At 39.9% G+C, this 24,483-nt stretch overlaps 3 long non-coding RNA genes across 3 annotated transcripts; all 3 read right to left on the reverse strand.

The window, feature by feature from the left end:
• Nucleotides 1-771: 771 nt before the first annotated feature.
• LOC105929806 lies at nt 772-9,695 on the reverse strand. The gene is made up of 10 exons (XR_004933171.1): nt 9,420-9,695; nt 5,915-5,990; nt 5,705-5,821; nt 5,473-5,623; nt 5,197-5,337; nt 4,844-4,901; nt 4,460-4,555; nt 1,422-1,507; nt 1,293-1,329; nt 772-1,161 (listed from the first exon to the last, which is right to left on the reverse strand). It is a non-coding gene; the product is annotated as an uncharacterized LOC105929806 (long non-coding RNA).
• A 221-nt stretch (nt 9,696-9,916) lies between these two features.
• On the reverse strand, nt 9,917-11,216 carry LOC110367784. Its single transcript, XR_004933159.1, has 3 exons — nt 10,478-11,216; nt 10,142-10,251; nt 9,917-10,071 (listed from the first exon to the last, which is right to left on the reverse strand). It is a non-coding gene; the product is annotated as an uncharacterized LOC110367784 (long non-coding RNA).
• A 142-nt stretch (nt 11,217-11,358) lies between these two features.
• LOC118566632 lies at nt 11,359-12,425 on the reverse strand. Its single transcript, XR_004933172.1, has 3 exons — nt 12,229-12,425; nt 11,887-12,004; nt 11,359-11,389 (listed from the first exon to the last, which is right to left on the reverse strand). It is a non-coding gene; the product is annotated as an uncharacterized LOC118566632 (long non-coding RNA).
• Between the last annotated feature and the right edge of the window lie 12,058 nt (nt 12,426-24,483).

Raw genomic sequence — 24,483 nt, forward strand, 5'->3', positions numbered from 1 at the left:
ATGTTACACAAACATTCTCTATCATCAAAATGACAGCATGAGACATTTCTTAATAACCAACAGATAAAAACAGTGCAGTGCCATAGAAAAGACTCAGATGAGGGATGGGTACACGAGATTTGAGGAGTAGTCAGTACCTGAGGATATGTGCTGTTGTGGAGATGGATCATTTTCTATCTCTCATAAAATTTTAAAAAGATGTAACTAATGTGTGTCATCTATGTCTTAGGAAGTTATTGGCCAATAATTCTGTATGCTCCTCTGATGGCCTTGTTTAGTGCTGACTTCTCAGATGTTTGCCAACTGGACTGCTGTCAATACTTTGTTTAACTCATTTTAGCCAACAGGACAGTATTTGTCATATTCTCTGTAACATTTCACACAGTTACATACAGTTGGGGTGGGGGGGTTACTTCAGCTTCCTCACAGGTCTTCAACTGGCTTTAGGTCTGACCAGTCTCTCCTCTCCTGGAACCTGACACTTGTCAGTAAAATACTCTTTTCAAACCATGATATTGCTTATTAACATGTGTAAAACCTTTAATGATGTGGCTGCATTTACTTTGGAAGCAATGGCGTAAATAGTGTTTTCTATGTATTTAATATGCTGCAAGGAAAGAGGCATTCCACACACTGATGTGTTGCACAGAATAGTTAGTATGACATACATAGCCATTCTGAAAGCACCTGGCCATGAGGGTGTCAGAGAACACTGTGAGTTGACATCGTTCCACAGAATACTGGAGGGTGAAAATCAGGTCAGGTTGTAGTAGTTGTACCCAAATTCTATGCTGATTAGTATGTGTCTCTCCTTAAATCTATCTAAAATCCAGATAGGCTGCAGCAATGAAGATATATGGTTACTTGTAAAAGTCTTTATTTACCAAAGTTCTTCAAATCTTGCAAAAACTTTTAGTTTTTTTACATCTACAATGTACAAACAGAACTTCTATAGTCCTCCTTCTTTTCAAAAACAAAAGTAAAATGCTCTGCTGGAGAATATTCATTATAGTCTTCATCCCATGTCTTGAGGGCTTCGAGAGCTTCTGCTTGTTCTAGCTCGTCCATATCCAGAACAACAGGAAGTGTTATTCTTCCACTAAATTGTTGTTCTCTGCACCAGTCAGCTGCAGCCTGACTATCGACAATGAACGGGCTTCCCTGCAGAAAATCATAGGAGATTAGTTACAGATTGCTAATTTAGCCTACATCAAGGGATCATATTTCCTTTTACGTTTGACAAAAACAGATTACATTCAAATAGCTATGTAGTTTAACCCTTTTCTGTTAACCTTTTCTGTGGCTTCTTCTTCCTGGGCTTCCGAAAGTCTGGAAATAAATGAACAAAAAGAGAGGAGGGGGGTACGGTATCCTTTAATGACTGCAGTATATGTAGTTGTGCACACACAATTGTTATTTACCCCTCATTTTCCTTCACGGTATTTATGAGCATCATCTTGGCTTGGTAGCGGCAAAGGTTGTTATTTTGCAGCCACTGGCTGACAACCTAAAAAAAATACAACTCATGTACAGCAGTTGTAAAACACTAAATCAGTCACAAATAGAAAAAAAGGAGGTCCAAGGCACTCTTCTTCAAAAATATAAAAAGCCTTTATTTAACTGGCTTATTCATAATAGAACGTTTTAAAAACATGAGGAGAAGCAACCCACGCGTAGCGGCACAAGCAGCCTTCTTCAAGGTGTACTTCAAAAACAAACAGTTTCACCTGTTGTAGGCAAATTTGAAACAACTGAGTGATATGGTTGATTACCACATGAAACATGTCAGAACTGTCCACTAGGTGGCTGACTATAGATGTTCACATACAAAAAAGACAAAAAAGTGAAAACAAAAAATAATCCACTAGGTGGCTGTACATCGTAAATATAAGCCTCCAGAGAGAGTACAAAGTATAGAAAAGGACTGTTACCAGTTAAGCCTAAGCAAATACATACAGAAAAAAGATGATCACAAAAAAGGACTGAAATCTATTTCTTCATTCAACCCAGGCTAAACTGTGACCTGTAAATTGTATGTGTAGAATGTTTCTCTTTGTAAAAGTAATTTTAAATCGGTCACCACCCCGAATGTTACTTTTAATTGTTTCTAAACCCTCTACCATGAGGCCTTCTGGATTGCAGTTATGCACATTTTGGAAGTGTTTTGCCATAGGATAATCTAAATTAGCTTTTCTAATGGCGTTTTTGTGCTCACATACTCTGTCTTTAAGGCGTCTCTTGGTTCTACCAATATAAAAGCATCCACATTTGCATGATAGCCTATATACCACAAAAGTAGTATTGCAATTAATGAATGTTTTTATATTTTATGCGTCTTGTTTGTCTTGAAATCACAAAATTGTTTGCATTCTTTAATGTTGGCACAATGACTGCAAGATCCACATCTGTAGGTACCTTTTAACTGTCTATGAAGCCAAATAACCTGTTTTTAGCAAGGAGATGACTTGGTACTAGCCTATCACGTAGTGTGGGAGCTCTCCTAAAGCTGATTTTTGGTGGTGCAGAGAACACTTCTCTGAGTACCAGGTCACTCTCGATGAGATTCCAATTTGAGTGTATTATCCTTTTTATAGGATTAGCTAAAGAGCTATATTTTGTAAAAAAAAAAAATAAGCCTGTTTTTTGTTTTTTTTCTCCAGAGGTCCGCCTTTTCTTTTTCTGGAGTAGCTCTGATCTAGGAATGGATTGTGCTTTCCTATAGGCATTTTGTATAGTTTCTGTGTGGTAGCCCCTGTGTAAAAATCGGCTAGACATTATATTTGCTTGCACTTCATATTCATTATCAGTATCACAAATTCGTCTAAGACATTGGAACTGACCAAAAGGTATACTATTTTTAAGCCAATTTGGATGGAAGCTATCTGCTTTCAACGTGGTGTTCCTATCTGTAGTTTTACGATATACAGTAGTATGGAGCTTACCATCATTACCACTAGAGGTGGTTAGATCTAAAAAAACGTATTGTAGTTTTGGAATGTTCCATACACAATTTTACATTTCTGTTATTGTTGTTCAGAGGATCATAAAACAGCAACAGTTCTTCATAAGAGCCACCCCATATCAAAAAAATATCATCGATATACCTCCCCCACCATTTTATCTTGTCACTGTATTCGTTTGAATAGACAAAATCCCCTCTCCCATAAACCTAAAAACAGGTTAGCATAATTAGGGGCAAAGCACGCACCCATTGCTGTACCCCGAACCTGAATGTATAAAAGGTCTTGGAAAAGGAAAACATTGTTTTTTAATGTCCATTCGGTGAGCTGGATAATAAATTCAGAGGGAGGCAAAGAGTCTGTAGGCCTATTCTTCAGAAAATGCTGTAGGGCTTTCAGTCCATCGTCATGAGCAATATTAGTGTAAAGAGACTCCACATCTAACGTGACTAAGAAACAGTTGTCTGGAACATTCAAATCACTTAAAACCTTCAACACATGAGTAGTATCTTGTATGTAGGAAGGAAGCTGTTGGGCCAGCGGCTTGATGTGAAAGTCTATGAATTGCGAGGCTGGCTCTGTAAGAGATCCATTGGACGATATGATAGGTCCAATAAATCAGTTACATTTCCATGTTCAAATTTAGTTTTATATAATGGATACTCTTATTATCACACAATTTTAGTATTGGTTATTATTCCCCAACACCATTTATAGATGATACATAATTTAAGTTAAGGGCATTGCATCAGGACAAATATTTTAATGTGTGTCCACTGTAATATTTGTCAATTGTCTATTTACATTTGCTTTGTTTTTAAAGTTTGTTTTGGTTATGCAGACCAGAAATCACCTGGAGGTGTTGGAAGCCATTGTAAAATTGGTACCTATTTTTACAGAAAGACTCAAGAGGGAGACATTGTTCAAGTTCAGTTGTTATTCAAGTTGTTGCTGTCACTGAAATATTACATTTTTTGTGCCAAGTTATTTTTGGTAATGTTTTCTGCTTTGTTGTGTTATTACTCCATCGTATGATCTGTTCAGTTGTCTCCATCTCAATCAAATCAGCATTTGTTGTCTGTCTGCAGGTCATTTTGTGTTCAGTTAATGTTCAGATGAGTACATAAAGAATCAAACCCCTATGTAAAACTCAAATGTTACCCATTTCACATTATAAAATCCTTCTTTAACGCTTTCTGAACATTTCTCATCCTTGATAGTTTTTGGTCCACTAAAAATAAAAGATGGACATATTCTTTCCAAAAATGTTCCAAGCTTTTATACTAGTGGACAAAAAATGCCTTTTTATTGCTTAGATAACATGGAAATTAAACTGAAAGCCTTTGTAAAGGGGAGTCGATGATCTGGATGACTGATAATCTTCACCAGCACAGATGGACATATAAAAGTGTTGTTTTGTCACCAAGCCCATTTACACTTACAAACCTATGCCATTAGTAATTGCTTTGTCTTTTTCAGTTTTAGGGACTGATGCTCACCTCAGGCAGAATCACCTCTGTGACCATGTGTTGGTCAACAACTCCACTGCCAGGGACATACAGAATGTTTTCAAGCCGTGTGATGAGAACCTTTGTCTGTAACAACAAGGCAAGGCAAATTTATTTATATAGCACAATTCAGTACAGGGACAATGCAAAGTGCTTTACATGATTAAAATATAGCAAATTAAAACAGAATAAAAGCAAGTAGGAATAAAATGTAGATAGAAATTAGAACAAAGAAGTGGTGATTCAGTTAACTAGAACAGTTGAAGGCAATCCTAAACAAATGTGTTTTTAATCTTGATTGAAAGTTAAATTCACAATTTTATTTAATTTCCTGAAAAATATGATTGTCTTCTACATAATAATAAATGTCATCACCTTAATCTCAGAATCAGTAAGAATATCTTCTGCTTTGACGGACTGCAGAATGTTGTCGCTGTTAAAGAAAAAAAATTAAAATGTTGCTTAGGTATTAAGCAGAACTAAGCTTCCTTCACTTTCTTGCATTTTTCTCTCCATATAATGTCCTAAAAAAAATAAAATCACATTATGGTCAATTTCCTAAAAGCAAATTTCTTGTATTTTTATTAAAATTCATGTAGACCATAGGACACCAAAAGGCTTTACACTGCACTCAGTCATTAAAGCACACACTCAAAGGAACAACTACAGTAATTTAAGTTTGTTCTAACTACTGTTTTGAAATTCAATAATTCTTAAGCAATTCTTACATATCAGGGTTTAAACTGCATCTACAAAAGAAGTCCTTTTCATTCCAGTCTTCTGGCAGACCAGCACACTGAAAATGTAGCCTGTTTTTACAGGTTGTGCATTGAACCCACTGGTATTTTCTTATAAGTTCGTGGAAAAGGCTGAGAAATGAAACAGACAGAATAGATTAAATGCAGTTTAAAAGTACCACGAAACAAATTTTCCCATATCAAATAACCTATTACTTCCCAAAGTTTACAGCATGTGCCGCAAGACTGAATTTATGCAATACATACAACGTTTTCCCTGTTTCTCGCTGAAACAAGCATGCCCTGACCTTCCAGGCCAGGCAATGGATGCTGGATTCTTTGTTCTTTAGATCAGTTTCTTGAATATTTTTTCCTTGTCTTTCATTGCTGTAGTTTCTTGTAAAGTACGTGGAAAGTCCTATTTGTCAAAGAAAAAAAGTGTTTCCACACAACATTTTCCTTTATTGTGCATTTAAAACAAGAGATGTAATGAACTAACCTCAGGATCAATGTTACTGATCATTTGGCTGGCATGATGTACATGAAGAGTCCTGCATTGATTAAGCGTCAAAGGCTCTGCAGTGACACTATACTTTTGGACTTCATTTTCTACAGCCTAGTGACAATACCAAAAAAAGGCTTTGTTTAACCCACAGACATAACATGTTACAAACAGTAACATAAATATTCCAGAAGTAGGTCAACTCACGGAGACTTGCTGCTTCCATTGTGGAGGATATGTTACAGTCCAATCTTGAAGACCACCAGAGGATCTGAAGACATTTCTGCAAAACAAAAAGTTATACTAAAAGGCCCGTTTACACTACACTTTTTTAACCGACCCGAGCTGAGACCAGTCCGAGCTTGGATCAGTTAACCAAGCCGAGACGACCGTTTACACACCACACTATCCCGGTTCCTTGGTTGCTCCTCGCCTCCTAGTGACAATCTGCGGTACTGCTGCTCTCTGGGATTGAAGGCGGGACCGAGCATACAAAACGGCGGTGCCCGTAACATTCAGTATGTTATGGTTAGACAGAGGCGGCTTTTGGGACATGGATAAGTCAAACAAACGTCTAATAAGGATTTACAGACGCAGGAAACAACAACAGACGCTGAGGTTCATCACACTGCTAAGCAGAATCATCTCTGGAAATCGTGTGGTACGGTAAGGAAGCTAGTATTATTATGAATGTCTGAAATTTGTCTGAATGGCATGTGAATCGGGACGTGCAGCCAGACACGGCGGAAAAACCGCGTACAGTCAGCTGACTGTAAGGGGACGATGCGGTCTGCTCATGCGCTCTTCGTTGTCAGGTAACCGGGATAAAGAAAAACAGTCCGAGACCTACTAAGGAACTGGTCTGCAGTTAGCGCGGTCCAGTTATGTCTAGCGTTGTCCAGTTCAGTCTGCTGACCATTTATCTCGGTTACCGAGCTCGGACTGGTCTCAGCTCGGTTACAGTTTTTCTCAAATGCTAAAACACATTTCACAAACGTTACGTCCATGTTCTCCAATGTCTAAACACAACACCCTTTTCTAAAGCTACATAAACACAACCACACCTTCTCCCTTCAAAACTAAAACTTTCACACCCAAAGAGCATCTCGAAGCTTTCAAAAATGTAAACACTATACACATCATTACACACTACAGCAAAACAATTGAAAACACAATGCTCTATTTGTGAGAAGGTTCTTTGTTTCTTTACTGCCAATGCATATTTTTAGAAACTTTACAATTCTGGATCTTCTTAGAGTTCTGCAGAGGATTGGGCATTTAGATTTGTGAGTTTCATATGAAGGGTATAAATCTATAGTAAATTCTGTACACTACTGGAACACAACTCACTGCAAAAGCAGAATCTATTGCACACAACAGTACTCTTGAAAACATGATCAGGGTGTGAAGTTTTTTTTATTCATTTTACAGTATTTACACCACAATCACTGTGCGGCATCATGTCGCTGAGCTGCATCAGGCCACATCACCTCATCCACATCACAGGCTATATTGTCTCTTGCCAGGCACCATGGGAAAAACGCCCTGGAATGGCGGATCCATCCTTGGAAGTTCTCCACTGGGATGTCAACACACGCCAGCTCCATTGCCCTTAGGAGGTTTTCTCTAGTGTATGGTTGTCTGTCATAAACCTTCCATCTCCACGATGAGAAGAACTCCTCTATAGGGTTCAGGAAAGGGGAGTAGGGTGGCAGACAGACGTTTAAAAAGTGGTTACTGTTGGTGGTGAACCACTCACTGATTTGGTTTGTTGTGTGCATGCGTACATTGTCCCAAATGATCACATAAATGGGATGTTCGGGCCCAGGATGGTGTTGTTGGCGGTCCAGGAGGATATCTTTTAGCTCCTCTAGGAAGGTTAGGAGAAGTTGGGTGTTGTAAGACCCAAGGACAGCCTGCCGGTGGACAAGCCCCTCCAAACCCATAGCCGCACAAAGAGTAATATTACCCCCCGTTGGCCAGGAACCTCAGTGATGGCTCTTTGGCCAATGATGTTACGGCCTCTTTGCCTTCGTTTGTGCAGGTTGAAGCCAGCCTCATCCAGGAAGAGGTACTCATGAGGTCTGGCCATCGCGCCCAACTGTAATATCCTCTGTGAAAATGTGAAAGTGCACAGGTGTTCAGAACAACAGTCAATCAGGTAGCATATTACTGTATTGTCCAGAAGTAATGTAGGCCACTGAGCAACACAGTATGTTTACTAACTGTACTGTGAACATGGATGTATACTTACTTGCACATACTCGTAACATAGGTCTTTGTGTCGTGCAGAGTTTCGCTCAAAGGGAACCCTATAGACTTGTTTCATCTGCATCTTTTGGCGCTGGAGAACTCAGTCTATTGTGGCCAAGCTGACATCATCAATGCCCTCAAAGTTCACATTACAGTATCGTCAATGACTTTGTCTCTGATCTCCTGGAGTCTAATGAGGTTGTTCTCATGAACCATATCCACAATGGGGGTTTCTTGTGCCGCTGTAAATATGGCAACCCGCCCACCTCTATGTGGCATTCTTTCAACTCTAAAGAAAGAAACGTGTCGTCAATCGACATGTTTTACAATACAGTAACAACTGATTTGAAACTACTGTAATAGACTACTTTCACAGGCTTGTAAAATTGTATTGTGACAAAGAAAGCAATAGAGTACAATACCTGTTGTGTTGTCTGAATACCCTGATAATGGTGGCCACGGTGAACATACTCAGGTTTGGACGGACTCTTAGTCCTGCTTCAGCCATTGTCATGCCATGGACAATGACATGGTCAATGACTGTTGCTCGCATCTCGTCCGTAATGATGGTACGAGGTTGTCTTGCTCTCCCTCCTGGACCTTCTCTCCCTTGTTGGCCTGCTCCTCTTACCATGGCCTGCTCTTCTCCCACCTCGCACGCGATTACCTCTTCCCCTGACTCTGCCTTCATCCATTGTGTTTGTTTGGAATCTTCAGCAAACTGTGCACTCTGAACTTGCTTTTATACATGTGGTCACAGCATTAGCAACAGGTGTTTTCAATTTTGAGTCGTTGTGTGTAATGAATGAAGCCAGGTGTGTTCATTTTGTTCAAATATTGCTGACTGTGGCAAGCATTTTGCATCACATGAGCTTTCATTTGAGAATATGATCAGAGTTCTTTTGCAACTTGTGTTTTAGCAAGGAAAAATGTGTTAAGATTTATGTGAATGGAGGATTGTGTTTTGTGAATTGTGTCTTCATGTGAAATGTGTTTATGATATTGGAAAATGATGGCTAGATTTAGTAAATGTGTTTAGACAACTGGTCATTTGGTTTAGAGGATTGGCTTTTGTGTTTTAGCATTTGAGAAAAACTGTAAAAAAGTGTCAACGGGCCTTATCGTTTCATTGAGTTACGCATGAAATATATGCATATGTGATCCTGTACCTGAGGAGAGCCATGTCATTATCGCTAATAGTCCTGTGTAGTGATAGGGAGTCATATATCCAAATCTCTTTTAAAGTGAAGTCAAAAACCGAAAAAGGAAGAGCATACTGTAATCCACTGGTTTTGAGATTTGAGACTACATTGGCAAAGTTGGCTTGCAATTATTGCAATTATGTTATGTAATTTGTTTTTTGGAAGTAGTGTTGGTAATCAAAACAGTCTTTGTTCTAACATGTCATTACTTGTAAAATTATGAACAACACAAATGACACCACTTTCTTGTTGCTCACCCAAAGAATGAAGTGATTCCCTGTCTCAGGAGAGGAATGAGCCACAATCCTTGGAAGGAATATTTTTTCTCACAGCTGTAAGAAATATTTCAGTTTGAGAAATTATTGTACTTTAAAAATTTAAGTTTAAAGCCTTATCTGTGCTAAAATTAAATATAAACACTTGCTGGTATGGTCTTGAGAAGTTGGTCTTTGACAGTTCCACTTTTTGTCCACTCACGGTGCCATAGGATGAAATCAAATGTACCCAAGGAAGTACACTGCAAAAGTATAAACAATGCATGTTTATACTTTATTTGTAGGGTTTATAAAATATACACATATGTAATATGTGTATATTTTATAAACCCTACAAATAAATTTTATACATACCATACTTTCTTGGACCAGTTGATAGTTGACAGCCTAAAATTAAAAATATTATACATCTTTTATTAAAGATTAAACCCAGGGAGTTTTCATGATATCACTAGAAAAATTAAGCGACACTTGCATCATATGTCAACCATGACATAACCAAAGACAACTTTTCCAACAGTTCTCGGGGGCACACACTTGCTATGTCTTTTATCGACACAGGAAACCGTCTCGTAGCATGTGCAAAGGCTTGGTTTTCATCCCGATGTCCAGACAACAAAGTCTTGAGTTTTTCCTTGTTACATGGATTACGACAGACATGTTAGATTTTTTTTATCAAGACAAAACATAAGAAAGTTAAATACCTTGCTTTTATCATCAACAGTGTAACGCTGGTCCACAAAGCTGTATGTTACATTGCTGTCAGGGTTGTTGTTTGGGGTAGAATGTGGAGATATGGTGGTTTTCATCCACTCTGAAAAAACAAAAGATAAATTTGATTTTTTAACCCATTTATTTATTTTGTTTATTAAGTTTAAAGCTGTACTGCAATGCAAGAAAGCATTCAGAATTGTTTTACATGATACTTACAAGGCAAAAAATGCAACAAAACAGCAGGGACCACAGTTTACTGTGCAGTAGGAGCCAATGAGAAACGGAAAAAAATGTTGAGCTTAAATATTGTTGCAAATCAAACTTACCAGGAGGCTGAAGTCCCAGCATCCCATGAAGTCCAACAGACAGCTGGGCATTGCACATCTCCATTTCTTTTTTAAAGTGGCTGTTTATCTTGTCATTATGCAGATGAATCAAGACCCTCAAAGTCTGTTTAAAATGGGTTTCTGTCATTTGGCACAGCGAGTATCTAACAGAAGCAAGCTCTCGATTGAACTGTTCTGCAACAGCAGAGTTGACCTCTTTTCTAAGGTCAGGGCAAACGTTGAGACCTCTCAGCTTCTCTTCTAGTCTTTTCTGATTTTTTTGGTGAAATTGATCATACAGAGAGTATCTTTCACATGTCCCTGTGATTGCATGTTGTACTGTAATTCGATCAACACTGTTGCTTGTATGCTGTGGCAATGGAGACCTCAGCTTCTTTACTCACTCCAACTGAATGTTTAACTCCTTCTGGGTCGCTTTCTCTACATTTTCTGGTGTCGGAGAACAAAGTCTTCCATCATGTGATTGTAAAAAAACGCTGTTTGGTCCGGTTGTTGGTGTGGCGAGCAACCTGTCCTGCTATATCAGATATGTAGCAGGTAGGCAGATACTTGAAGCTCAACAGCCCATCGCCATGATCTCTTGCGGACTCCATCCAAAACAGAACGTTAACATAGTACACAACACCATGCATACAAGAGAAGTGAAGAACACCACCTACAAATAAAGAAATATTTTATCAGAAAATGTTCTTTATCTTAATAATTAACATCAATAAAAAATTCAACTTCTGAAAAAATTGAAGAAGGCGCCCGCCTGGTGGTGCGCATAACCGTCAAAGGCAAAGCTTCCGTGTTCCTTGGTCGTAGGCTTTTATTGCTTGGGGATTTTAAATCAAATCTTCTGAGTGAAAAGAGATTTGTCTTCATCAAAACCAGCCGACAGGAGAAGGTCTGAATCAAAGCAGCATGGAAAATTGGTGTTATTAAAACAAGATTAAATACTTCAATGTAGTATGAAAAAATGAAATATGAAACAAGTTCCAGAATAATGTCTTCATGTATTCGTTTTGTGAGCTGTGTTGTGTGATCTGGTTTCTTTTTCAAAGCCTATTTCACTTCTGTTTTGGGAAGAATATTTCCCACTTGAGTGTGCTGCCCCATCCAGGGTGCCAAAGTTGAGTGACGAGTGGATGTGGAGTATGGGTTAGCAACAGTTGTTCCTTCAAGTAAAATGTGTACCATTAAATTTCTTTTCAAATGTATTCTAAAATGCTTTATTGATCTCAAATGAAAATTTTATGTGTAAATTAAATGTAGAAAAAAAAAAGGTCAATCTAACTTTTTCTAAAGCATGACTTTTGTTCAAATAAAATCTGTTATGAATCTGATACTATAATATGGTGACGTTATACACAGCAAAAAAAAAAAAAAAAAAAAAAAACACATACCTGATATGAGGCCTTCTGCTACAACAGATTTGTCTAAATCTGACCATGCCTTAACTATGTCAATTTAAAGATCTTCGTCAGATATGGTATCTGGATCCGGTCTTTTAAAAGGTCCCAACTGCAAACAAAGATGTCACTCATAACACATGCAAATCTACCAAATAAACATCAAAATTACACGAGGGTACAATTAATGCTAAAAATTCAAAACAAATATCACATTAGGGTTCCTGTCTTTGATAATAAGAAGTCCTTAATGTAGTCAAATATTTGCACGTTTCACATCAGTGCATTTAAAGATTTTGCATGTATTAATTACAGATTCCAAACCAAATGTCTTACGTGGTATATCAAAGGCCAGTTTCCAGTTGGCGTCAGCTATTATCACAGATGGGTGGTGTCCACACTGATAACATGAGAAGTCAAAGTCGAAGTCTGTCAGTGACAAAAAATGATGAAAGGCTTTTCTAACTGTTTGATGATGGTAGCGGTTGTCATTGAAGAGGGCTAACGTCTCCAGCATCCGTCCACTGGTTGTCTTGTTCTGGAAGTGAACCAAGAAAATTTACACAAATTACTTTAAGTTTAAACACATTCATAAACGCTTTTTATCTAGTAATCTAATAGAATATCTGGAGTTGCCTTATCACCAACCCTGACAGCAGAAGCTCACAATAGCAGCGTAAGCAGGACATCGTTGTTGAAATTGTGGAAACCACAACGATATTCTTGGAATCTCACAATATTACCAGATCTTGGGCATTCTTTTTCAGCAACCGATATACCTACAAAATATATGTTGTGTTAGTGTTCTGGCAATATTAAGCATAGCTGAATACATATATACATACATATAGAAATCTTTGCAATGACAACCTAATCCCAAAGAAAGAAAAACATGTATCCAAAAAACAGAAATCAGCATGATTTATAGAGGCTCACCTTTCTTGACATAGGTAATCCCATACAACATGGCTTGTGTGGTCACTACTTTGGAGTGACTGAGTTCTGGGTAAGTGGGCCCTGGACAGTAGGGACAGGTGTTTTCAGTAGGACAAAAGCAAGGTGGTGGGGGGGGGGGGTCGTCCTGTGTTCGGAGCTTGAAAGGCAAGTCCTGTAGGAAAGGGATCCGCTTATGTGTGTAGATGTAATTAGTCATTGCAAAGATTTTTTGAGTGTTCATATTTTGTAGAACAGAAGAGATGCCACCGTCCACCATGTGACTTTCTAAGTCATCAATGTCCTCTACCTACACATCAGACATGGCCATGACTGTGCTCGGCGACTCCTGGAAAATCCACCACATTGCCATCATGCGATGAATACAGCGATGTGTTTTTCCACTTCCCTTACATTGACAGTTCCACTTTCCAGCCAATGTGTCAAAAGTCACTCTTGTCCTTCCAAACTGCCAAACTGACACCAACTTTCTGTTTCATTTGTGAAAACGGGGGGGGGGGGGAATAAAATAAAACAAAAAAAACACCGTTGAGGTAATCCTTTGCCTCCAAAAACACAGGAAAAACACTGTCAACTCCACAGGTTTTGGCTGCAATGTCCATTTTCTCACATTTTCCACCCCAGTCAGAAGATATCAGCCCTTTGCTAAGCATGTCTTCAAGTGAAGCAGATTAGAGTACTGCTGGTTTTAAATACTGTTTAGCATGTTTTGTCCTTTCAAGGTGAACACATTCTTTTCCTGGATTCCCTGATGACCATGCTATCTGCATGAACTTCTGACAATTTCCCACCTCACAGTCAATTTTAGGTGGGTTTGTTGATTTCACCACATGAATTGGAAAAATTGGACTGTGTTCATGCTTTTGGAGTGACAGAGTCCATTTACAACGGCCATACAAATCATAGGGATGGTTTCAATTGAATGCACATCCCTAATATGCCTTTGTAAGTTTTTGTAAGAACTTAGCAAAGCTTTGCAGTGTGGACAGTCAAATTGGTCTGGTTTTGAGTCCCGATTGTCTAGGTCAGGGATGTCAAAGTCAAATACACCGAGAAATTTGCTACAAGCCGAGGGCCGGACTGGTTCAACGTTTATTAAACATATTGAAATAATTACACATAACCTACTGAACCAAGACCTAACACAGTGTATATTATTTAATAATTAAATTAGTAAAGCAACATTTTCTAATGGATCTGTCAGTAATTTCAAGTGAAACAATTTTCAACAGCAAAAGCAAACTTCCTTCAAAACGAAGAAAAAAATTGCATGTTCTGTACAATAAAAGAATAAAGCAATATTTTGTTATGGTTCTGTCAGTAAACAATTTAATTGTTTTTAAAAACAAAATAGTAATGATCTGAGTGGGGATGAACCCGGTATTCAGCCAGACACGGTCTCCATGCATTTTATGGAGGGAAACAGATGGGTGAACAGAATCCAACAGATCGTAAGGCAGACATCCGGACAACAAACTGGCAGCAAACAGAACTGGGCAGAACAGACAGGACATGTTAAGAACAGACAGGATCAAGGTGCTGAGGGTTCTTACCAAAAGGAACCAGACTGAGGCAACAAATGAATGGATGACAAGAGACAAACCGACGGGGAGCAGAGAACTAAAGCAGGCTTAAATAGGCGGACAGACAGGTGAGCGGAAGGAAACTAATCAAGGACAGGTGGGAGTGATTAAGGGAGCAGACAGGAGGACACTAGAAAATAAACCTAAGACCTAAGGTAAAACCGAACAAACCAAGCACAGAAATAAAATCAGAGCTAAACAGGGCTGACTAACACAAAAAAGAGGCTAAACTAGAATCCAAAACAGAAATAAACCTAGAGGCTGGAAAGAGCTACTTAATCAAATAAGAAACATAAACCAGAACAGAACATGACAAAATTCTTAATATCAAGAAAAATACATAAATAAAAGTGCATGCATCATAAACTGAAAATGCATTATTGTGCTGCTCCATGATCCTACCCATCACTGCTTTCAAATAGTAAAATAAGAAAAAAAGAATCAAATCAGTTGTTTTACGGCTCTAATCTGCAATTTTCCCTGAGTCCACTTAACAGAAAAATAAATATGAATAAAGACAAAGAAAAAAATTCAAAGAAAAATCCTGTCTTGTTGAAAGAAATGTAAAAATTTAACTGATTAAAAACTAAAACATACGTGACTGCTCTGTGATGCTCACTTGTCTGAGGCAGAGCCTGATACTTGGTGGTGTCTGATCTTTTGTACAGTATATTAATGTTCAGGGTTAGACTGTGAGTTGCGGAAATCCTCAGGATTGAGTGAAGGTGATTATCAGACGGCTTCTGTGTGATGTTTTGTTTAACTTCATTAAAGAGAAAGGTTGTTCACACAGGTATGTGCTGCTAAACATAGAAAGCGTCCCAGCAGCTTGGATGTGCAACTGAGGCAATTGTGTCGGGGATGAAACGTTTTTGTGCTTTTCATGTTTGGATTTTTTTTCTCCCTTTAACAATCCAACACACTGGGCTGAAATCGGTTGTCTAAGGCGGAGCGCACTGATTGCGCTCCACAACTGCTGCGCGCAGGTGTTAGCAGAGGCTGATTGACACCAAAATAAAATGAGCCTGGATGGAAGGAGAGGGGAGCTGGATGGCAGAAGCTGTGGGAAGAAGATAGAACTGGAAGATGGCTTTATAGTATTCAAAGGAAAGTTGGTGCAATGAGGATAACAGGAAGGAATAGAAAAGAGGAAACAATTATATCTAGATTACGTTTCGGACATACAGGGTTAAATGGAAACCTATTTAAAATGAGGAAACATCCAACAGGAGTTTGTGACTTTTGTTATCAAGAGGAGACGGTGGAGCATGTTTTGTTGGTTTGTCATAAATATTCTATGGAGAGAAGAGAATTATTACGTCAATTACAAGAAAATAAATTACAGTTAAATTTAAAAGATATTTTGGGAAACATTTCTAATTCTGAATATTTTGGTTATTTGATAAGCTACCTTAAGAAAACAAAATTGATAGAAAGGATATAAGTATATTTATGTAATTATTATTATCAATATATTTATATGTATTTATTTATCTAGTTATTTTTTTTTTTGTGGGAGAATATATATACATAGCATCCCGATCCACACTCCACTCTAGTAGATGGCGGTAATGCACATCATTAAGTTGCTTGCCAACCGCCATAAAACAAGAAGAAGAAGAAGAAGAAGAGAGGGGAGCTGATCCTGCAGGTGAGAGAGACAGACACGCTGCCGAGCGAGGGGCAGGTGGGAATCCGCACGCCAGACACAGAATACCGGGAGGTCCGCCCCTCTGCCCGCACCTGAAAATAGCGCTCCGTCTCGATCAGAGTATCGGCAGGATATTCCGACGGGGTGTTGGTGCGAGGATGCTGGAGTTTTCCTGCTTCTTTCTTTTAGCTGGATCGGTCTGAAAAGCGGCGTGGCACGCCGAAGAGTGGAACAGTGCTGGGGTGCCGCAGAATCAGCTGTTGATCAGCAACAGGGTGCGCTGTTGTGGACGGATTGCCTCCACCAGAAGGATCCGCGCGTTGCATTGTGGGACGTGGCGGCCATGTTGATGGCAACGCGAGCGTTAAAATACCTCTGACATAACGTTGTTGAACGAAGAGACGTAAAAGTAGAGTTGAGAAAGAATAGATAGAAAAAAGATGTTTAAATCCCGAAAAGGATCTGAAATTTACCGGGACACATTAAATAGAGAAGCCAGGGACCGGTATGTTGACAAAATCAGCATTATTATGGAGCACCGACAACGACTCGTTGCCACTGTTTTGCATATCAGACGTCTTCGGCTACCTAGTTTGTGGTGTGAGCGCCTATACTTCAGAACAGTTCCGAAGCTACAAGTCCTTGGAGTCTCATGTGCAGTTTACGAATGGATGGGTTCAGGAGCTGCAGATCATAAAGCCAGCAAACAGTGGGAACACAGTAATTCACACAAAGGTAAGCTGCGCTCAGACGAGCTCTGGCACCTGCTAACCGTCAGTGCTAACAACCACTCACGCATGTAATGTACTTTTAACTAGCTGCTATGTGTTTCAAAGGTTTAGTTAGCAGTGATGGGCAGTAGCGCCGCTACATGTAGCGAAGCTATTAGTTAAACTACATTTTCCAGTAGCTTGACCGTAGCGTCGCTGCTTTATGAATCAAGTAACTTTCCTGTAGTGACGTTATTTTTTTTATCAAGTAGCAACGTAGCGTCCACAAACGCTACAAAATCCAGGACATAACTAAGAAATGAAACCAGGTTTGCTATTTTGAAACAACATTCAGAGTGAACAATCAATCTGAGTTGTTGGTTGGACATGTTCATGCGCGAGCTTCTACATTGCCTCTCCTGTCTGTATCTATAGAAACATGCGCATTCATACGGCAGTGGAACTTATGGCAAGCCGATTAGGCAAATTATCGTCCGTACAATAACGTGCAGTTCCAACCCGTATTTTACGCGAGCACGCGTCATGGCCGGAAACGCCCGGTGACGTAAAAAACGCGCGCTAGCGTAAAATACATGCGGTGGCGTTAATAACGTTTGGTGGCGTTTTTTGCATATTATATTATCAGGAGGTTGTCTTTTATGTGCTCAGCCACTAGATTTAAAGGTGTTTTACCCAATAAGAACACTGCAGCACCAGACACAACCAGGAGGTCCCTGATCGTTGGGGAAAGGGAGAAAGAAGATGCACCTTCCTTTCTGATCCTGTCTAAATCCTGCTTAGTTCAATAATAAAGTCTGATATTACACAAAACTCACTCTGCTTGTTCTCCCTACTTATGCCCTTGGTGCAGAAGATAAATTAAATCTTTAACAGAAATGTTATTATTAATTCTGAAAATATTATCATGTGAATATAAATACAAAGCATACAGAAAATGCAGCTTTATTAAGTGACCTGGTTTATATTATTTAGCTTTTAATTTATTTTCAACATTTAGTTCTACTACTTGGCTTGTGCTTTGGTAGTTTCATGTTTAAAATGACAAAAGAAATATGAAAAAGCTTATGGTGCATCTTCTTGATGCACCATAAGCCTAGTACGTGGCACCGCACGTACTAGGCCAATAACTTTTTTGTTTTATTTCTAGCCAGTGGCGGCTGGTGCTAAAAAAACTGAGGGGGGCGCACACAAACAAACAAATGAAAAACAAACAAAACTTAAAAAATAGCACTATTTATACATGAATTTTGCCCTCCTTTCCTTCTGCCCTGCAAATTTTTCAATTACATTCTTGTTAAAGTCAGTCATCTCTGTGACTAGTCTTTTCTCCATAGACAACATGGCCAATGCATTCAGCCTGTCCTGAGTCATTGAGTTTCTCAGAAAAGTCTTGATTCTTTTCAGAGTTGAAAAGCACCTTTCAGCTTCTGCTGTGGTCATGGGTGTGGTGATGAGGATCTTCAAGAGCTTGACAGTTTCTGAAAAGACTTCTTCTAGATTGTTTTCCATAAACAGCTGGAGTAGGCCCACAGCACCACAACAGGCTTGGAACTCTTCCTTGCTGTAGATGAGAGTAAGCTCTGTCTTCAGCTTACCTCGATTGAGCACTGGATAGGCTTTTAAGGTGTTGCTCAGTGCATCTTCAGGAAATGCTGTGTTGTATTGTTCAAATCTGTCCCCCTGCAGGAGTGTGGCACTAACAAGGTGGTTTGTGAAAGAAAAGCGCTCCCTGGTGTGTTCCAGTATGATATCACAGACCTTAAGAGAAGGACAAACATGAAGATCATGATTTTATAAATCACATTTTTCATTCTAAATATGAAATGCTATTTTGTCCTTTCTATTAAGTCATAGAAAGAAGGAACACATTTTATTTATAAACTTACTGATTTTAATAACATTTGCTGCCATTTTTAAGGCTGTGTTATGAAATGTGTTACAGCATTTTTGTGGGACAAGATTATACAAAATTCAGTAACCAAATGTTTTATTCCCCATTACCCATAAACTTCAGTACAACTTAAATAATAAAATATCTTGCTGACAAACATTGCAGCAACATACCTACACAGCATAGACACAACTAAAGGTATCTCTAACTACAACGCACATCTTCCTAATATATTAAATAACATTACTATAAACCAGTGTAACAGTGATTTTCCACAACAACTCACCTCTGCAGCAATCCTTTCATGGTCTTCTACACTGAGTGTCCGACGCTTCTTCGCTGGCTGACTACTGCTTTGTCCAACCATGGAGTGGAGAGAATTTCTGCCAAAGAGAAATACTTACAATATTATAATAATGAAGAAGAAGAAGAAAAATCAGCTATTTAAACAAATTACCTGATCTTTTGAATGTCCTGCTGGAACTGTTGGATGCTCTCCTGGATACAGACTGAATCTATGACCTTCTTCTGGAGTTTGGCATAGAGAAGGTCCACATGAGGCATAATATGGTGGAAAAGTTGCAGAAAGAACTTAAAATCCTGATCCTCCAGTAGCATGGCAAATGCTCCAGCCTCTCTGACGGTAATGGGGTCAAAGTCACCAGAGTCTTGTATGCTTTCGAAACAGCGGATGAGGTCCTCTCTGTGCTCAAACACAGTATTGATGGCACGGCTGTGAAAGTTCCATCTGACATTGCTGGATGCTGGTAGTCTGTGGGCCACAACTTTATCAAGAACGCTTGTGCGCTTGGATGATCTGGAGAAAAAGCTGGAAAATCCACTAAGGTTAGAAAAAAAAATTCTAACTTTGGTTATGCGAGAAGTAGCCTGTTGCATTATTAGATTGAGCTGATGAGCATAGCAGTGGATGTAGTGGGCATTTGGGTACACATCTTGTATCTTCTTCTGAACACCTGCAGTGGCACCTCGCATCACGCTGGCTCCATCATATGCCTGACAGATTAGTTTAGCTTTTTGATCCTCAGGAAGAATAGTTCCAAGACGTTCTTTTAGGGCTGTAGCGATGGAATCAGCTGTAGCCGACTGCAGAGGGATAAACTCAAAAAACCTTTCCTTGCACAGTGTTTTTGGCATCGATATAGCGTAGTACAAGCACAAGCTGGCACTGCGTGGCAACATCCACAGTCTCGTCTGCCTGGATTGAAAGAAAATCACTGCTCTGTGCTTCTTTGATTATATGCTCCTTCAGAACAGAAAACATACACTCCAGTAGCTCATTCTGCACAGTTTTCGAAGTTCCCTTAAACACAGTAGCATTCTCAAGGTGCTCTTTTAGTACTCCATCAAGAGAAGCAACAAAATCAACCAACCCACGAAAGATCCCGGGATTTTCAGAGCTCTTACTTTCGTCATGACCACGCAAGGCCAGCTCAAAGGCTCCACAAAACTTAACACAGTCTATTATTCTAGAAAGGATGTGCCGATTTTTTGTCACCTCTTCATTGTGTCGTCTAACAGCAATCCTGTAGCCTTCATCTAGCTGTTGAGCAATGCTAAGTTTCCCCCAAAAACTTAGCTTCATTGCATTGTCCAGGTGGCTGCGGCTGTTTTCGTGCCGTTTGCATTTTTCTGAAAGATGTTTTAAGTCTCTTACCCCAGTTGTTGTCCACATTGCCTCCGTGCCAGAACTTTGAAATAACAAACACGGAAAGCAGTAAAAGGCATTGCTTACATCACATCCAGCTAGCCAACTCCGCTTGTCATAAGAAGAGCTGGAAAAAGCCCTCGTGTAGGATCGTCCACGATCACCTGCCTGCTGCTGAATTTTTAAATTGGGACGATCCGGTCCAAGCTCCTTTATCCTGTTTTTTTCTTCATCTGAACGCTTTGTAAAAGCATTTTTTTGTAAAGAAAAAACAGAATTTTCTCTCATTTTGAAATGACTCCACTTGCACTTTGCAAACGTAAATCAACCTAACGAACTGCAGCTGCGCTGAGTCGAATCGGGGATTGTCCAATCACACAATGTTTTAAAAAAAATTAGCCAGTACTGACACTCTACCAGTAATGACACAACAGAATGGGTGTGTCCGGGACGCAGAGCGGTGCGCCCCTATGCAAAACCCTAGATAACCAATTAAAAGTCAGCCTCAGATCACCTGCTTGCCAAAGTTGACGCGGCTACATTCACTCCCATTAGACCGGCGCCCTGCACATAGGAAGTGTGCACAATGTGAGCAATTAAATAGAATTATGTATTTAATATTTTAATAAATTCTAACATGTCTATTGGACACACAGTATGAATAAATACATTTCTAAGTATTTTGCAGTTCAGAAATAATTTATTATCTAAACAATTTAAAGGGGGCGGCGCCCGAGCGCCCCCTACTGGCCAGCCGCCACTGTTTCTAGCAGTAATTACTTCAGTTTGTATTTTATTATGCTGCTCATAAAGCAATGTCTACACTGTGTTAGGTCATTGGCTGATCTTTAATAAATGTTTTAACCAGTGTATCAGACTCATTTTGAATGGGGTACCACGCATGTGACGTCACTGTCTCAAGAGCAACGCCCCTTTTGCCGCTTAGGTAGGGCATACAGGTAGAGAACGCCCGTAGCAACCAGCTATTACAAGCGCAACAGAACCAGCGATATGACCGACTTTGCAGCCATTAAACTTTCCCAAGACGATGTTCCAGGCGCACGGATTACTGGTCGAACTGTCGAAGAACACACCAACGTTCAGCTCAAACGATGGCTTGAGTGTCGAGGGCTTAAAAAGACTGGATAACGAACCGAGTTGATGAACGGTAAGCTTTGTTTTTTTTTCCTGCGCGGCGATCATGGCGGCGTCGGCCGTGTTTGTTTTTTTTTGTTTGCAATCACCGTCCAGGAATCGGTATATGTTTAATGTTTGTCTCATTTGAAATGTTTTTGAGTAGGCTATCCTGGTAGCAGGGTATCATGTTAGCGCCTGCTACCATGATAGCCTATATGCTGTCATGGTAGCAGGCGCTTCTTTATTAACATGTCTGTCACCAAAATACTCTTACCTTGACTTGATGTCGCTGGAATTGGGTCAGGATGTTCTTCAGTTGGGCCCTTTCCTCCGACAAAATGCTTGCTACATATGTAGGCCGACCACACCGGTGGACCAAGCGCACACATTTCTCCTTGGCACTCTTGAATTTCGGGAAAGTAATGAACAAAACATCCTTCATATGCGGCCGATCAGCGTACCTCGAGTTGCTGTTGCACGTTCCATAGCAATAATGTTTAAAAACCATGGTCTTAGATTTGGAAAAAGCAGTCGTTTTAACGAGTAAAACCTAGGCTAACGCACGTCTCATTTAAAGCAAAACAGCGGCGGGTTTCCGGAGTTTGCCCCACTGCGTACCACGTGATGTGACGTCATCGTGACGTTACGTTTCTAAAAATAGCTCGTTCGCGGTACCCCATTGATCTGACATTAGGTTGGTACAACGTTAAGTAGCTTCTGATGTAGTTATGCTACTTTTAACACATTTGTGTAACTTAGCTTGCTATATTTCTATAGGTGGTAGCTTTTGTGTAGTGAAGCTTAATTTATTGTTGAGTAACTGATAGCTTAGCTCACTACACTGGACAAGTAGCTTGCCCAACACTGGTAGTTAGTAACATTAACTGCCAACCCTCCCTAAGCCCTCCGGGTTTCTCACGTATTTGAGCCTTTTCCCGCTGCCGTTTTAGTATTTATGTGCATGTATGTGGTGTCGCGGTACCCCGAAAAACCTCCTACTTGGTCCTCCACCCCCTATTCCCATGGACAAACATCCATCACTTTCAAACCTCGCAAATCCAAGAGTACCAGTAGGGGGCATCACAGGGCGGGCTGAGTCTTCAGCAGAAAAAAACATCTCTCTAAGAAATAGTAAAAAACTGATGGAACCCAGTCTAGGGCACTCCCACTCTGGGCCAATCTGAGTGAGAAGACACCCTGTATTGAATTTAAAAATTAGCCTTACCGAGTAATTTATGGATCTGTGATAGCCATCAGATGCTGGTTCTCTATATAACAAAGCAAAAAGATTGCAAGAACTGTAGGTCTTGGTGTGTGTGTCTGTAACAGAGAGTTTCCATTCTTAATCATAAAACCATAACAATCAACTTAATGCAACATCACAGTATAAACATCATAACAGATAAAATCAAACATGGAAGTCAGTGCAAAAGAGAAAAAATCAGTTTTGTGATAGAAAAAGAATCTGTATGTCAATAACACAAGCAAAAAAAAAAAAAGTCAGGCCAGTCTGAGTACGTGGCAGGCATGAATGTATTCGCGCATAAGTGGTCAGCTCAGGGTTCTCAGGCTGCTCCTTCGTTGCAAAAAGAAAAAATATTTTTTTTTTTAAAAAAAATCATAGTTCTCTGGCATGTTACTCCCAAACTTCGTAAGTCCTTTTCTTGTTCCTCAGCATGGACAAAAACGATTTAGAGTTCTGTGCTGGCTCGGGCAATAAGCATTTTATCCCCAGTAAAATGCTCTGTGAAGATGGTTGTCAGACACCAGGCCTTGTTTACTGTTGAAGAACAGAAACAAGGTGTAATTAGTGTTCTTATCAAGACTCCCAATCTTGTGTCATTTACCTTCTTCAAACACTTTCACATCCAGATATTTCCATTCACAATTAGTGTGCTCTTAGCTTAACCTCCTTTACTGTAATCAGTAGATCTTGCATTGCTCTTACATGAAAGGAGAAATCTGAAAGTTCATCTTTATCTGCAGCAGCATTTCTCTATAATTCTTAACCAAAATCTTTCCCATGTGTGTCTCACCTTACAATGTCCAACAGTTGAAAAATCTCTGCAACAGAAATTTGTCATCGTATGTTTCATGGCTACTGTGTCACGGTTCATCTCAACCCATTTAGCACACAAGGAATAGACCCCTTGCAACCACGTGACTCCGTTACCCAGAACCCCTTGCGTGGCGGCCATATTGGTTGGCACGCCATTTGACGAAATGACGAGTTGTCCAGGTATTTTTCTTCTTTAGATAACGTATCACAAGATCGTTTTAAGAGTAAGTTGATGGTTGATGGTATCAGATTGACAGATCCACACAGCAAAAGCCTGAAGGGACGGAGCGAGTCTGTGAAATGCTGGCCAAGGGTTTCGTACCGCGACAAAGCTGCTTTATAAACACGCAGGCCAGTACGGACAAGAGAGCACGAAAGCCCCTGAAACCACTGGACGGATGCAATTATTTTATATCAGGAAAAAGGCTCCAGCAACGCCCGCGACGCCATGAGGGATTAAGCGGTCAGAAAATGGATGGATGTTCAGACATGTTTGTGTAACAGCACAAAGCAGAGAGGAAGACCCGCCCGGTAGGTTAAAAAAACATCACTCACTACGGATTATTTAGGTGTTTTTGTCTTGTTAAAATGGGTCGGGGTGTCGGCGACATTGCAGCGTAAACACAGAAGTACTAGCGCCCATGAACGGGCGCAGGGGAGGTGGTGATCGCTACACTGGCCGGAGAGCCGCCGCTGTCTGGAGCAGCAGGAAGCGGGTGCTGCTCCAGACAGCGGCGGCTACAGCAGCAACAGCGGCTCTCCGGCCCGTGTAGCGATCGCTACACGGGCCGGAGGTGGATGTGGTGGAGCGAACAGCTTTCGCCATAGTGCTCCGCTTGATTTATGCATGTAAATAGCTTTATTGTGATTCCTGCAGGGAGAATTTCAAATTATATGGACACTACAATGGGAGAGTAAA

The sequence above is a fragment of the Fundulus heteroclitus genome, chromosome 17, assembly GCF_011125445.2.
Source record: "Fundulus heteroclitus isolate FHET01 chromosome 17, MU-UCD_Fhet_4.1, whole genome shotgun sequence".
NCBI classification, from domain to species: domain Eukaryota; kingdom Metazoa; phylum Chordata; class Actinopteri; order Cyprinodontiformes; family Fundulidae; genus Fundulus; species Fundulus heteroclitus.